Here is a 14,857-nt window from a genome sequence, read left to right as displayed (position 1 = left end):
TTGAATAAAAGAAAGAAACTAATTTTCTTATTCATAAAAACTAGGTCAACTATCTTGTGATGTACTTGCTTGTAAGGAAGAACACACAATATTTACAAAACTTGTTTCTCCCAGACATATTTTTCATCAAGCATTTTATTCGCTCCTTTCAGTAAAAGTAACAATTTGCGCAATTTCAATGAGTGTCCATTTTCTAAAACACGCAATTGTACTTGGTTTCGATTCCTAGTATCGGCTCTAAGCCCACCTAGTCCGGCAGATTGGTGAAATACATGAAATTTAATGATAGAAGGACTTATTAACTTGAGTATATTGTTTAAGTTTAATCATAGCGTTGGAAAAACTAAGCGAATTTTTATCTTAATTTAATAAGCGCCTTTTCAAAAATAATGTAAGGGCTCATTGTTTAACATTTAAAAGGTACATTTTATGCTGCAATTAGTTTCATAGAAGTAAAACTTAAAGCATTTCTGCAACGACTTGTTATGGGCTATAGGACTCATAAAGGTTAAGGCTCCACAACTTAATGACCAACGGATTGATTTTAAAAATGCGGTCTGTGTGCAGTATTGCACACAGACCGCCTTTACTTCCCTGACTAATTGGTAACCGCCGATAAAATGCTGGGTTAGTACTGCAGATCGGTTAAACAACAGCGCCTTTATTGATAGAAGCACAGAACTTTATACATTAGAACCACACATATGAGGCTTTAATTTCGAATGAGAATCCATCTCAGATATAGCCCTTAACAATAAAAACAGTCACTCAAAATAATGGCCCCAGAAATCCGCTTTTAAATGTTTTTTGATGATTTTAAAATATATATATCAAATGAATACCTAAATTTCATGTTTTACGCAAGCAGTTTTCTATTTTAAGCAATATATGTGCACTATATGTGCACATGATGCACTATATGTGACCTAGTCGCTTCGTGCACAGCACTCTGCTATTACTTATCCATTATTTTAGTGTCTTGATTTTGAAGGAAGTGGGGGGCATTTGAGGGAGAGAGTTAAATTTCTTCTTAATAGGCATGTAAGGCAATATTTTTTATACATTTTTTTCCACGCTGAATTGAATCATGGCAATCCAGAGACAATTGGACTAATAGTTTAGAAGTTACATGAGTTTTATGCACATAAAGTACAAATTTGTACTTGTACCTATTTACGCATCTTATATTGCTATCTAAACGTGCGGCCTCCTTATTTACTATGTATTTCTTACGCTGAATCAAATGAGACTATATATAAGTTAATCGAAAAATAGTTCTAAAGTTGCACGAGTTTTTATGCATAAAAAAGTACTTCTTTTGACGCGTACTTATGTATACACTTTACATTGCTATCCTGGGACTATCTGAACAAGTAAGGTGTACTTTCCGCTGAATTTGGGCTGATAAATTAAACATTTTTGAAATTATAAGGATATTCTTCATAAGACGTGCAATTCAGCAATAGTACTTTTTATACCAAAAAAAAAAAAAAACATTTCAGCTTTTAAAATGTCAGTTCTTTTTATTCAAATTTGGTTTCATTCGGTTGAATGAGAGAAAAAAATTTATAAGAAACAATACCTCACTTTCTATATAGCAGTGTAAAATGCTAACAAAAGCAATTTATGATACAAGTACAAAATTGCACGTTTTGCACCCAAATCCTTATAAATTCTCAACAAATTATCTTATCGATTCTTGTTTAGAACATTCAATTTATCGAAAAAGCGTACCTTACCTGTTTAGATAGTCCTGGGATATAAAAGTAAAGTAAGAACATAAGTAAGTGTAAAAAATGCACCTTTTATACACATAAACTCATGCAAGTTTTATACTATTTATTCGATTAACTTGCGTATAGTCTCATTCAATTTATCGTAAAAAATGCGTAAGAAACAATGTCTCACTTGTTAAGATAGCAAGATAAGATGTGTAAATAGGTGCAAGCATAATTTTGTACTTTTTGTGTACAAAACTCATATAACTTCTAAACTATTAGTCCGATTGTCTCAGGATTGGAATACTTCAATTCAGCGTAAAATATGCATCGGAAACAATGCCAGTCGAGAAGAAATTTAATTCTCTCCCTCAAATCATCCTTACTTACTTCCAAAAATAGGGGGATTAATGCAGAGGAGCGTAGAGAAGATTTCAGTAGCAACACCGCAAAGCTTTTTGTCAAAAAATACCTTAGGTCGCAATTTTTTCGAAGAAACACCCTTTTTTTGCTATAATTACTGGACTAATTATAAAATAGTGCATTTACTTTACCATTAATTAATTTATACCCTTAATCAATCCATTAAATGTATTTAAATGCATATACTATTAATGAAATATGGCATATATAATTAAAAACAAAACATAATGCTTTTAATGCAGCAATCTGCTTATCATTAAGAAAAAATGATTGACAAGTAATAGTGAGCGTCGGTGAGCGAAGCGAGCAGGTGATATATATAGCCCCAAGTGACATATATATTGATTAAAATAGAAAACTGCATGAACAAAATATAAAGTTTAGTTTTTTCTTTAATAGATATCCTTCAAAATCATGGAAAAACAATTGAAAATATCACATGAAACATTTTCAGACATTTAAACGCATACCAATATTTTTATGGATAAAATCTTAAATGGCCTTCAATTCAAAATTAAATCTTCATATATGTGGTACATATGTACAAAGTTCTATGCCTCTATCAATAAAGGAGTGATTGTTTTCCGATCTGCAGTACTAACCCAGCATCTGATCGTTGTTTACCAACTTGCCTAGGAAGTAAAGGCGGTCTGAGCGCAATACTGTCCACATTTCTAGAATCAAGCCATTGAAGTAGTGGAGCCTTTAACCTTCATGAGTCATCTAGCCCACAACGGACAGTCACGGAAATGCTTTACGTTTTACTTTTATGAAACTAATTACAGCATAAAATGTATCTTTTAAATGTTCAACAATGAGCCATTACGTTATGTTTGAAATGGCACTTATCAATTTAAGATAAAAATTCACTTAGTTTTTTTTAAACACTATGAATAAACAATAAACCCAAGTTCATTTTTTTAATACAATAAATCACAACAGCAAGTTAAAACTCCAAATAAAACTCTATTCCCATTTTTTAAGTACTTATGCTCATTTTTTTAATGACACATTTAGAATGTTCATTTTTTCCACTCACATCAAGTTAGGCCCGTTTTCTTAAACACGCATTTGGAGCTTTGTTTATTTATTCAAACGCGCATTTGAAACTGTGTCCTTTTCTTAGAACGCATAATTTCAGCTATATCCAAATTAAGAAGCTCATCGACATCTTAGAAAGTGTAAAAAAACTTTTTCTTCAATATTTATTACGTATGCATCTTAATAGTATTTTGTTGAAAAAAAGTTTAATATTACTGGGGGAAAAAATTAAAAATAAAAAGCTGCGTCGGCCGGGAGTCGAACCCGGGTCAACTGCTTGGAAGGCAGCTATGCTAACCGTTATACCACCGACGCTTGGATGAAAGAAAGAAATTAATTTTCTTATTCATGAAATATAGGTCAAATATCTGGTGATTTACCTATTTATGAAGAAGAACCCACGATGTTTACAAAGCTTTTAAATGCATTTCTTCTGCTTTTTCCTCAAGCATTTTCTCCATTTCTTCAGGGGAAGTAACATAATAGTGCGCTATTTCGGTTTTCTTTTATATAATCTCACTTAATTTTATTTTATTGCGACACTAATTTTTCTTTACTTTATAAGTTATATGACAATAGAAATTATATAAATAGAGTTTTACAGACACAATAAAGTTTTATACAAGTCAATGAATTTTCGCAAATATTGTTTTTTTTTTTTTTTTTTTTTGTGATACAGCATTGCAATTGCATTTTCGTTAATTGCTTATTAATTTAGCATCAAAGTGAATGATTAAATTAAATGAATTTTGACTAAAGGAATTTTTACTAGTATCTTTTGATAAACTATTTATAAAACTTTATTTTTCTAAATTGTAGCGTAGCTACCACTACAATTATTCAATTCCTATTCACTAATATATAAGACATATTAACTCAATTCTATTGGGTAACTTTTCATAGATGAAGGTTGACATCGTCAACGACACTCACCCCACATTGGTGACCCGGACGTGATCTGAACAAGACTACCTCGACAAATACATCCACTTTGATTTGAATTCCCCTACTTCGAACAGATAGACCGCATTGAAAAGTTGACTTGCTATTTGTTACTGCGACCTTGTCTTCATCACGCTGTTGCTACTCAGTCTCGATCACACACAATGGGGGCCTGAACATACTCGACTTCTATTAGCAATACAGGAGAGACCACGCACACAACCGTGATCTTAATACAGCTCTCACGACTAGTGTGCTAAGTCCGTTGATCTGTGCAGGTCTCCCGAAGTCTCACAAAGCAGCGATGAATCAAATAGTGTTATGTAGTCATCGATTTTCTATCCCAAATTGTAGCGTAGGATTGTAGAGTATTGTATCGTTGCTACCACTACAATTATTCAATTCAATTCGCTAGTACATAAGATATGTTAACTCGATAATATCGGAAGGTACCTTTAGATAGATGACGGTTGACATTGTCTGTAGCCCCACAAAGCTCATATAAACGTAGAAAAAAACTCAAGCATGAAATTTTTTTAGACAAACCATAAGAAATATTCCATAGAAATAGATATTAATACTGTTCAAAGAATTGTAGGAATCAAGAGAAATCGAAGATTATAGATATTATGTTTTTTAAATGAAAATTAATATATTTTTAAATTTTAACAAATATTCTGTACCATTCAACATTAGCCAAAAAAGTAGAAAAAGATACGAAAACTAATCAAAATTAAATCTCGATTTGTTCATTATTTCAAAGATAATTACAGTTTTTTCAATTTAATCATATGTAAGTTTGACTTAAACTCTAATATAATTACACTGTATTACTTAAACTGTAATATAACAAAACTGTAACATAATTACAGTTTTGATATAAGAAAAAACTAAATCTTTGGCAGGAAATAATTCGCAGATCTTGTCTTCGTATGAACCCTCAAGGCTTGTAAAAAAAGTAAAATACAGGATATCGATGCAAAACATGACAGGACAGCATTTAAAATGAGGCTTGATTTTCCAAAAAAAATCTCTCACAAATCGTTATTTAGATATATAATAACGTTTAAAAAGTCATTTTGGAGCCCTGATCACGTTTAGCGAATATACTTCCTAAAATTATCAGTGATCTATGAGAAATTTTGTCATATGTGTGGATAATATACGTTAAGTTTAAAGTCTGATTTGCTTTTGTGCATCAACAGTTCTTAAAAAAATATCTTTATTTAATAATAACTACTTACTCATAGTATTTTTAAATTAAGGAGAAAAACGTCTAATAAGTCCACAAAAAATGTTTATTATTTTTACAGGGTTGTTTTAACCGGTTGATTAATTTGATTCATCATTTTAACCAACTACTCTTCATTAATGTATGATAAACTGAAGAATTTTTAGTAAGAAGAACATGTAAAGTAACATTATAATTACTTCTTTGTTTTAAACAGTTGATTTCATTTCTTTCATCATTTTAACATACTACTTTTCAATGTGTGGTTTAATTGAAGAATTTTGTAAGAAGGAAACAATTATGCTGTTAACTATGTTGCTAAGCAACAACATAATTTTTACCTGTTTGTTTTAACCAGATGATTTGTTTGCTTCATCATTTTAACGGACCAATTTTGAATACATGACTTAACTGAAGAATTTAGTAAGAAGAGCATGCTAACATTATAATTTTTACCGATTTATTTGAACCTGTTGATTAATTTGATTCGTCATTTAATTTGATTCATCATTGTCTTAATTTGATTAATCAAAATGAGCATGCTAAGTAACATTGTAAGTTTTACAGCGTTATTTTATGTTTTAACCGATTGATTAATGTGTTTCATCATTTTAACCGACTACTGTTCAAAGATATATGGTTAATCTGAAAATGTTAGTAAGAACATGTTAAGTAACATTTTAGTGTACAAGAAAAATTCACATTTAAAATATACAGAAATGCCATCAAGGCTTTGTAATTTTATAAACATTATCAATTATTTAAAAATTATCATCTTCCTTTGAAAAATCTCTTCTTTATAAGTTCATATAATAAGTTAATTTTTTGTACTCACAATCGGCCATGACATTTTCTTTAAACTTGGTAAAGTGCATGTTTTCCAAATGGATCTAATTGCTCTATCTTGAAATTTCAAAAATATACAGTTGATAGAACTATAAAAAAAAATTCAAATACCGTTTTTATCAAAAATAACATAGTAAAATTACTGAATCTTTTTAAAAGATAGAATATTTTAATATTTCATATCTCATAAATGATTTGTTTAATTTGTACTAAAATAGTTGCTTTTTATATCCAAGACAGAAAGAAACAGGAAACAAAGTGGTATTTAATCTGTTAGCTGTGAGAAAAATTGCTTATTGACTGTGTTCACCTCTTACGGTTAAACAACCATAATTATATCCTCGCCTACTAGGCCCTCAGTCAATGAGAATCGAGCGTACGTTTTTAGTAAGCTGGAAGCTAAGCGATGTGATAAGGATATCTATTTCATATTTCTATTTTTAGTTATCGCATGTCTAACACAACAGCAGATGCCCAATAATCTTAATAATCTTATGGTAATAAGTGTGTGATGAACACCTTCCGAAATCACTTAATTCCTCGCCACTGGGTATATATTAGGGCTAATCTGCCAATTTCATGACCGCCAATTTGGGCTAATCTGCCAATTTCACCTGCCAATTTGAATCCCAGCATTTAAACCAAGATTTTTCTCGTTATTACAAAGCATGAGGTGTTTCTAATAACCCGCATTTTTCAATTGGTGACCCAGGACTACTGGAATAGAAAACTCCCATTCACGCATCAATGTCCGCACTACGGAGCTGCTTAACACAAAAGATCTGGTATTTCCCATCCCTCACGACAGATAGCACCACTAGGTAAACTAATTAATCCACATTCTACGGTTCTCTTGATAAAACACAACTCAACAACAATCTAACTCTAATGTCTATTGCCTAAAAAATAAGCCTAACGTAAGCAAACTTTAATTTCCAGTTGAAATTCTTTTTTACGGTTTTGAAACCATGCTAGTGTTAAATGGTTACAAAACGGTATAATAGTCACGAATTTACCAGTAACCATCCCAGTTAAAACGGTTTCAAATTTGTTTAGAAACTACTGCCAGTTATCTACCGTACTACTGCAAGTTACTTTACCGTAATTTTACCGTGGAAAGAAGGAATTACAAGGGATAAACTTACAAAGCAATTGCGTACTTTTTACAAAGGACGCAATTTTGCATTAGTGGGACGCTCTTCATAATTTCTATGTTCTTAAAGTCAGTATAATTAGTAATTCAATAAAAAATAACTGAATCAAATAGTTTTGGAATTAAGAATCGAATTCATCCATAATACTTTTACCCCTCTTAATACTTTTTTTCCTTTTTATTAAATATTCGAATTACCGAAATTCAAAAAAAAAAAGAAAAAACAAAACAAAACAAAAATATGATACTTCAATAATCACAATGCTTTAATAATCATGATATTTTAAAACCAAAATATAATAGTACAAAATGTTATTGTGTTGCAGTGAAGCCTATCTTAATAAATGCCGTTAAGTAAAAAAAATATTTTAAGTGCATTTATACTAAAACGAATCTATCAATCTACACTGTAAAAAGTTCTGGATCAAATTACTCTAAAAAGCATTGGAACCCTCTGCACATCATCCGTAAAATCCTTCTTAGCGTAAAATTCAATTTCACTGCAAAACCTTATTCCGTAATTTTTTAATTTTCGTAATTTGCAGTAAATAATTCCGTAATTTTTTGCAGTTTTGATTTCGCAGTAAATATTACAGAATAGATTACGATATATCATATTTTTTGTTCCTAAAAATGTTACGGTAAAATCGAACTTATGGTAAAATATACCGGCACTCAGGGTACCGGCACTCAGGGTACCGGCACTCAGGGTACCGGCACTTTTTACCGTAATGTCATCCGGAATTTTTTACATTGTACGTCAGTTAGTTTGCCGCAATGAAGAACGAAAATTGTTTTCTTTTTTGCCTGTTTCTAATTCTTAAAATAATCCACTTTGCACAAGCTTTCTATATATTGTTAAATAACCCTTACTTTTAAAAGAATATTCAGTTCGTTGCACAGCTGAAATCATTATTTAGTGCATGCCTAATTTCTTTTTTTTATCAAAATACTAACGCAAAAAAAAATTATTAAATTTATTCAAATGACGTATCCCTTCGGTAAAGAAAGTACAAAGTAACTAGACCTTTTAACTAGTTGCAAGGAAAATCACGTAGACTGAATAATTCATTTTCTGACGCTAGTTCTTTAACTATTCCTAGAAACTAACTAATAAGAAAAATATATCGCTCCACATGGTATAGTAGAAATACTCGAAAGAGGAAATCCATGTTAATAAGAAAAATAATAAGATTAAAATGTTTCTCATGCATTTGCCTGCCAAACCGTAACATTTTTATGACTGATTTCTTTTCGCCCTTAGTCACTAATTATAATCATAAAAAGGATATATATATATATATATATATATATATATATATATATATATATATATATATATATATATATATATATATATATATATATATATATATATATATATATATATATATATATATATATATATATACATATATATATATATATATATCCCTTCTATGTTTCAAAGCACTAGTTTTTTGCGGGACTTAAATTATGTATTTTTAAAAACTCTAATCGATTAATTTAGTTTATTCTATTACGATCTTGAATAGACTAATTTAGTTAATTCGATTGAGATCTTTAATTGATTAATTTAGTTAATTCGATAGCAATCTTTAATTGATTAACTTAGTTAATTCGATAGCGATCTTTAATCGATTAATTTAGTTAAATCAATTGCGATCTTTGATTAATTTAGTTAATTCAATTGGGATCTTTAATCGATTAACTTAGTTAATTCGATTGCGATCTTTAATCGATTAATTTGGTTAATTCGATTGCGATCTATAATTTATTAATTTACTTAATTCGATAGCGATCTTTAATCGATTGATTCAGTAACTTCAATTATGAAACTTTTTTTTTGTCATTTAAACACTAAGAAAAAAAGTACGGTCAAAATTGCTGGAATATGGTAAAATTTACCATGTTTCTGGCTCTATGGGAACATCACAAAGATCGATAATCTTTACCGAAGTGCTTTGGTAATGGTTTTGGTAAAATTAACTTAAAAATATGGTTTTATAACAGGTGATAAAATTTGATAAATGTGGGATAACTTGGTAGTTTTATCATAATTCCTTAAACCATGGCATAAAAGCTATTTATTCGGTTAAATTAATTTTTCAATTATTTTTTTTATTAAATATGAGAAATTAATAACTATAATTTTAAAAACTAGAATTTCCGGAAAACTGTTACCATATGAATGGAAAAACTATCAAATGAATGTTTTAAACACCGTATATTTTGGTTTTATTAACCATAATTATGTTGGTTTTTTTACATGAAATGCCATACAATACGGTAATTTTACCAGGGCTTTTTTTTCTTGTGTACTTTTGAGTAACAGAAAAATATAACAAAATTTTAAATGAGAGCGAAAATATGAATGTCTTTTCTTTGTTGTTGTTGTTGCTTAATTGGCTGTGCGGCTTCGATTCGATTTCATTACTAAGAAATCACTTTTTTTTTTACATTATACATATTTCCAGTTTAAATATTAAATATACTTAAATCGAAACTTACTTAACCATTATATAGTTACTACTTAGCCAAAAGTAATGAAACTCGAATTAAAGTATTTATTGAAATACTAATCTAATCAATATTTTCATGCTCTTTTTTGGTTTTACTATCAGTTTGAATACTAAGAAATCAGTTTTTTTCTACTTCATACATATTTCCTGCTTATAGATTCATATATATTTCATTCAAAACTAACTTAACTAAACTATAGTTTAGTTGGCACAAACTCTCTAGTCAGAGTAATTCTTTCCGCTAGCGCTCGTAATTTAACTACTCCCAGCAACTAAATAAAATGAGAAAATAAATAGCACTGCATAGTAAAACAGACATTTCCAAAAAAGGAAAACCATGTTAATCGAAAAAAATAGTAAGATTAAATGTTACTAAAGCTTTTGCTTGCTAAACCGGAACACTTATACAACTAGACAGAGATACATTCTTACTTTTCTCACTGCTCACGTCACATTTATTTGCTGATCAACCTTTTTTCTTCTGACTTGCTTTTTGCTAACCTGAATAAGTGCACTGATACGCAAGGTAAAGAGAATACGTGAGATGTAACTAAAGAGCTGATTAACGCACTTTACCTTACCTGAGTATTAAGAGCTCTTTATATCTACTTCTAATCGATCGGCTATTTGTCGCAGATAAGAGCTATCTTAGTTTGTTATATATACTAAAAGATACTGTTTTTTCTGTTCGATGTTATTATTAAATTTATTGAGAGTTTAAAAATTAACGAGTTAGGGATTATAACATAGTTCATTATAAATTAATGTTCTTTTTTTTAAATATTTAGCATTCGAATTTTATGTACGAATGATTGTTAAATGAGATAAGAGCTATCTCAGTTTGTTAATGCATTGAAAGATTCTGTTTTTTCCATTTATGGTTATTGCTTAATTTATCGAGATTTTGAAAATTAACGAGTTAGGGATTATAACCAGTTCTTTTTTATAAATGTTTAGAATTACCATTTTATGTAGGAATGGTAGTTAAATTAGATTAGAGCTGTCTTAGTTTGTTATGTGCACAGAAAGATACTGTTTTCTCTGTTCACTGTTATTGTTGATTTTATCTAGAATTTTCTAATTAACGAGTTAAGAATTATATCTCAGTTTATTATAAATTAATGTTCTTTCTTTTTAAATGTACTAATAATACAATGCATTAGAATTTTATGTATAAATGATTATTAAATTAGATAAGTGCTATCTTAGTTTGTTATATGTACTGAAAAATACTTTTTTTTCTGTTCGGTGTTATTATTTAATTTATCGAGAGTTTCAAAATTAACTAATTAGGAAGTATAACATGTTCTTTTTTTAAGTGTTGAGTAATACAATGGCATTAGCATTTTATGTAGGAATGATTGTTAAATGAGATGAGAGCTATCTTAGTGTGTTATATATACTGAAAGATACTGTTTTCTCTGTTCGCTGTTATTGTTGAATTCATCGAGAGTTTTAAAATTAACGAGTTAGAGATTATAACATAATTTATTAAAAATTAATGGTATGTAATTTTTTTATTAATACATTGCATAAGAATTTCATGCATGAATGATTTTTAAATGTTTTGACGCATGTGATATTAAATGTTAATGTGCTATTTACCAACTCGGTGATTATGACCACCCTTAATGTACTTTTTAACATCTTTGTATAAAATTAAATCGAAAAAAATATTCATATTTGAGATCGAAAATTAATATTTAATTAAATAAAAATAGATTTAAGTTTTCTTTTACAAATAAAAATTAAGAGAAAGAGAAGATTATTTTAATGAATTTTACGAGAAAAATACTGGGGTAAAGGAAATTGCTTATAAAATAAAAAATGGTGGTACGTTGCTTTGTCAAAATTTTATGTGCTAACATTATAAATTGTATAATGCATTACTTGATAAAAAAAACTTATTTTTCTTCAAAAATGTGCAAATTGGAAATAACAGTCGATATGTTTCAAGCACTCGAAAACAGGCGCCCATATTCAAGACTTGTCAGACATAAATGAGAAGAAACAAAAGTGTTGTAACTTTTGTTTCTTTTCATTCACGACTGGCAAAATAATTAAAATGAATAATTGGTGAAAATAAAGAATTGGTAAAATAAATAAGTGGTATAAAATAATTAGTAAAAATTAGCAAATTAAGTTTCAGTGCATATCTATGAAAAAAAGGACTTTTAGAATAATAAGAATAGGAAATTTAAGTAACAAAACCTGTAATAAGAAAGGAAGTTTAAATATATATATATATATATATATATATATATATATATATATATATATATATATATATATATATATATATTAAACTTCTTTTCGTATTATAGGTTTTGTAAATGAATTGGGTAATGTTGTGTTAAATTTAAGCACTTTATATATTCGAGAGTAAATTTTGTACATACGCCAGATTTTTTAATTGTCTAATATAAATTTTCAAGAAAAGGAATAATATTCTTATTTAATGAATCATTAAAATATAAAATATTATAAGCATACTACATTTTGCGGGCATTTTTAAAAGCAAAAACCATTTAATACTTTTGAGATTAAACATAAAAGTTAAACTATGGTTTTTACTTCCTCTGAACACAATTTAAATGCAGCGTCATCCTTTTAAAATATCAGTTTCTTCAACTTCAAAACAATCTTTTTTAAGTTTCACTCTAAACGTGAAAAAATATTGCCACTGACTAAAAATCCAAAATTCACCAAAACCTTTCTTTCGCGATGGGCACAATTTTACAGTGTTTTATAACCTTTTCTGTATTTATACCCTTAACTCTTTTCATAGTTTTTCTCAATTACTTAAAAAGCCAAAGGTACCATTAGAAAATGAAAATAATATTTCATTTTTAAAGAATAGATATTTTATGTAGAAAACTCATCAAACTTAGAAGCGATTCATAAAAAGTAAGAATATTTATGAGATAACTTCCTTTTTTTACGAGAAAATGATAAAGTATTTGACGCCTTATCTGAATATAGATAGATACATAATTAGTAATTACTTATCTATTTTTTGTCTCTCTTAAAGAGGGTGAAAAATTTTAAAACTTTCATAAAAGAATGTTTTAAAAGTATTTACTGCTAAAGAAAAATAATAATTTCTAAAGATAAAAAAGAATATATAAAGCATAAATGTTTAAAAATTACTTAAAGGTGCAATTAAATTGAGAATTAAAAAGAAGAAAATCTCAAGAATCTGTTATAATAATGTTATGTACTCATAGAACAATACGATACTAATTTAAAAAGAATTACTACACTATGCAGTGACTACTACACTGTGAAAAATTTCTCAGAAAAATTATTAAACAGCAATTTATTTGTTCTTTTATCATATTAAAACAAAAGATTCAAATAACTATAAATAAGATTGTATTGAAACTGTTAACTTGAAGAAAAACCCTTTATTAACTACTTTCACCAAATGCGGAGAATTAACCAGAATTTTATCGCATCAACTACGAAAACCACTCATGAAACCACTTAGTTCCTTGCAGCTGGGTATATTTTATAGCCAAGAGGGCTAATCTGTTAATCTCATTGCAGACATGACGAAGGGTTTGAGTCCTAACGTTGACACCACAATATTTCTTTCAACATATGAACAATTTGTGACCCTGGACTATTGGAAAACGATACTCTCATTCACGCGCAGATGGCAGCTCCATAAAGCTGCTTAATACAAGTCTAGTACTTTCCATCTCTGACCATAGGCGAAACAACCAAATATTCAAATTAAACGACATTCCACGGTTCATTTGCTGTTCACGGTTCATTCCATATAAACAACTCAACACCAACCTAAATCCAATGTCCATTGACTAACGAAAAATCTAGCTCCAATGTCCAGTTAAATTTAGTTTTTACCGTTTTGAAACCATGCTAGTTGTAAATGGTTAAAAAACTGTATAGTTTCGTATACATGGTTTTTTAACCATACACGTTGCTAATGGTTTCAAAACCGAAGAATTGAAAAATGTTCTTAACCATAAACTTTGCCGTTAATTGGATGAACAGAATGATGCCGGTTATTTTAATGTATTTTTAGAAGGAAATTTCTGACAGGGTAAAATAAAATAAAGTTTTCGTAACTAAACGACATTTTATAAAAAAAATATTGAAAATTTTGAAGCGTTTTGAACCATTGTATAGTTCAAATTTGCAGTAACCTTAATATTGTTCAAATTTGCAGCAACCTCAGTTGAACCATGCCATGGTTCAGCTTAGATGGAACTTGATAGCATTATGGACTACTATATGGTTCAACTTGAACAGAAACATGGTACAATATATAACTTAGTAAAGAGGGAATCGAATTTGCAGTATTAAGGTTCAAAGTATTTATTTTACGGTTCAAAGCTGAACCGATTTCCCTAAGAATGTACTCAGAGCAAAAATTTCTGTTAAACATTAACGTTCTTGCATAGTTAAAACTTTTCTGGTAAGAGGCCTAAATATGCGTTATTTAAACCATCCTTTTGGTAATTTTCCCGTTAATGTGGTAACGGTTAAACTGAAATTCTGGTTTTCATAATTATAGTTCTGATTAACACACATATAGTAAAAATACAAAGCTAAATAATAAATCTTTTCTGTAGCGAACTTCATTTTAATAAAGTGAAGTTTCTGTTTTGATTTATTTCCATTTCAAACATATAGCGACGCTTTTAAAACATTTTTGACACTATTTAATTAAAAAAATGTTTCCCGTGCTTATTTTCATTTCATTAAAATTAGTTTTCATTGTTAAACGTCATTTCTGTTTCGTTTAATTATCTCCTTCCTAAGATTCGGCGTTTAACTGAGCTTCAATAAAATTAATTTTTTTGAGTTGAGCTCGGTTGCAATTATAAATATAATAGTTCTAAAACAAATAACCAAATAGATTTTAAAGGACATCAGCTGAATTTTATTCTAACAAATAGGGTATTTTTATGAAAAATAATAAAGCTTTCTCAAAAGAAAACAGTGAAATTTC

The 14,857-nt window shown here is 28.8% G+C and overlaps 1 non-coding gene across 1 annotated transcript; it reads right to left on the bottom strand.

Moving 5' to 3' along the window:
- Positions 1 to 3,425: 3,425 nt before the first annotated feature.
- On the bottom strand, positions 3,426 to 3,497 carry TRNAG-UCC (transfer RNA glycine (anticodon UCC)). The gene has a single exon. It is a non-coding gene; the product is annotated as a tRNA-Gly (tRNA).
- Positions 3,498 to 14,857: the final 11,360 nt, after the last annotated feature.

This window comes from Parasteatoda tepidariorum, chromosome 12 (assembly GCF_982258835.1).
Source record: "Parasteatoda tepidariorum strain Cologne lab strain chromosome 12, Ptep-v5.0, whole genome shotgun sequence".
Taxonomy (NCBI): domain Eukaryota; kingdom Metazoa; phylum Arthropoda; class Arachnida; order Araneae; family Theridiidae; genus Parasteatoda; species Parasteatoda tepidariorum.
The sequence above is the reverse complement of the archived record's forward strand: the minus strand, read 5'-3'. Positions and strand labels throughout refer to the sequence as shown.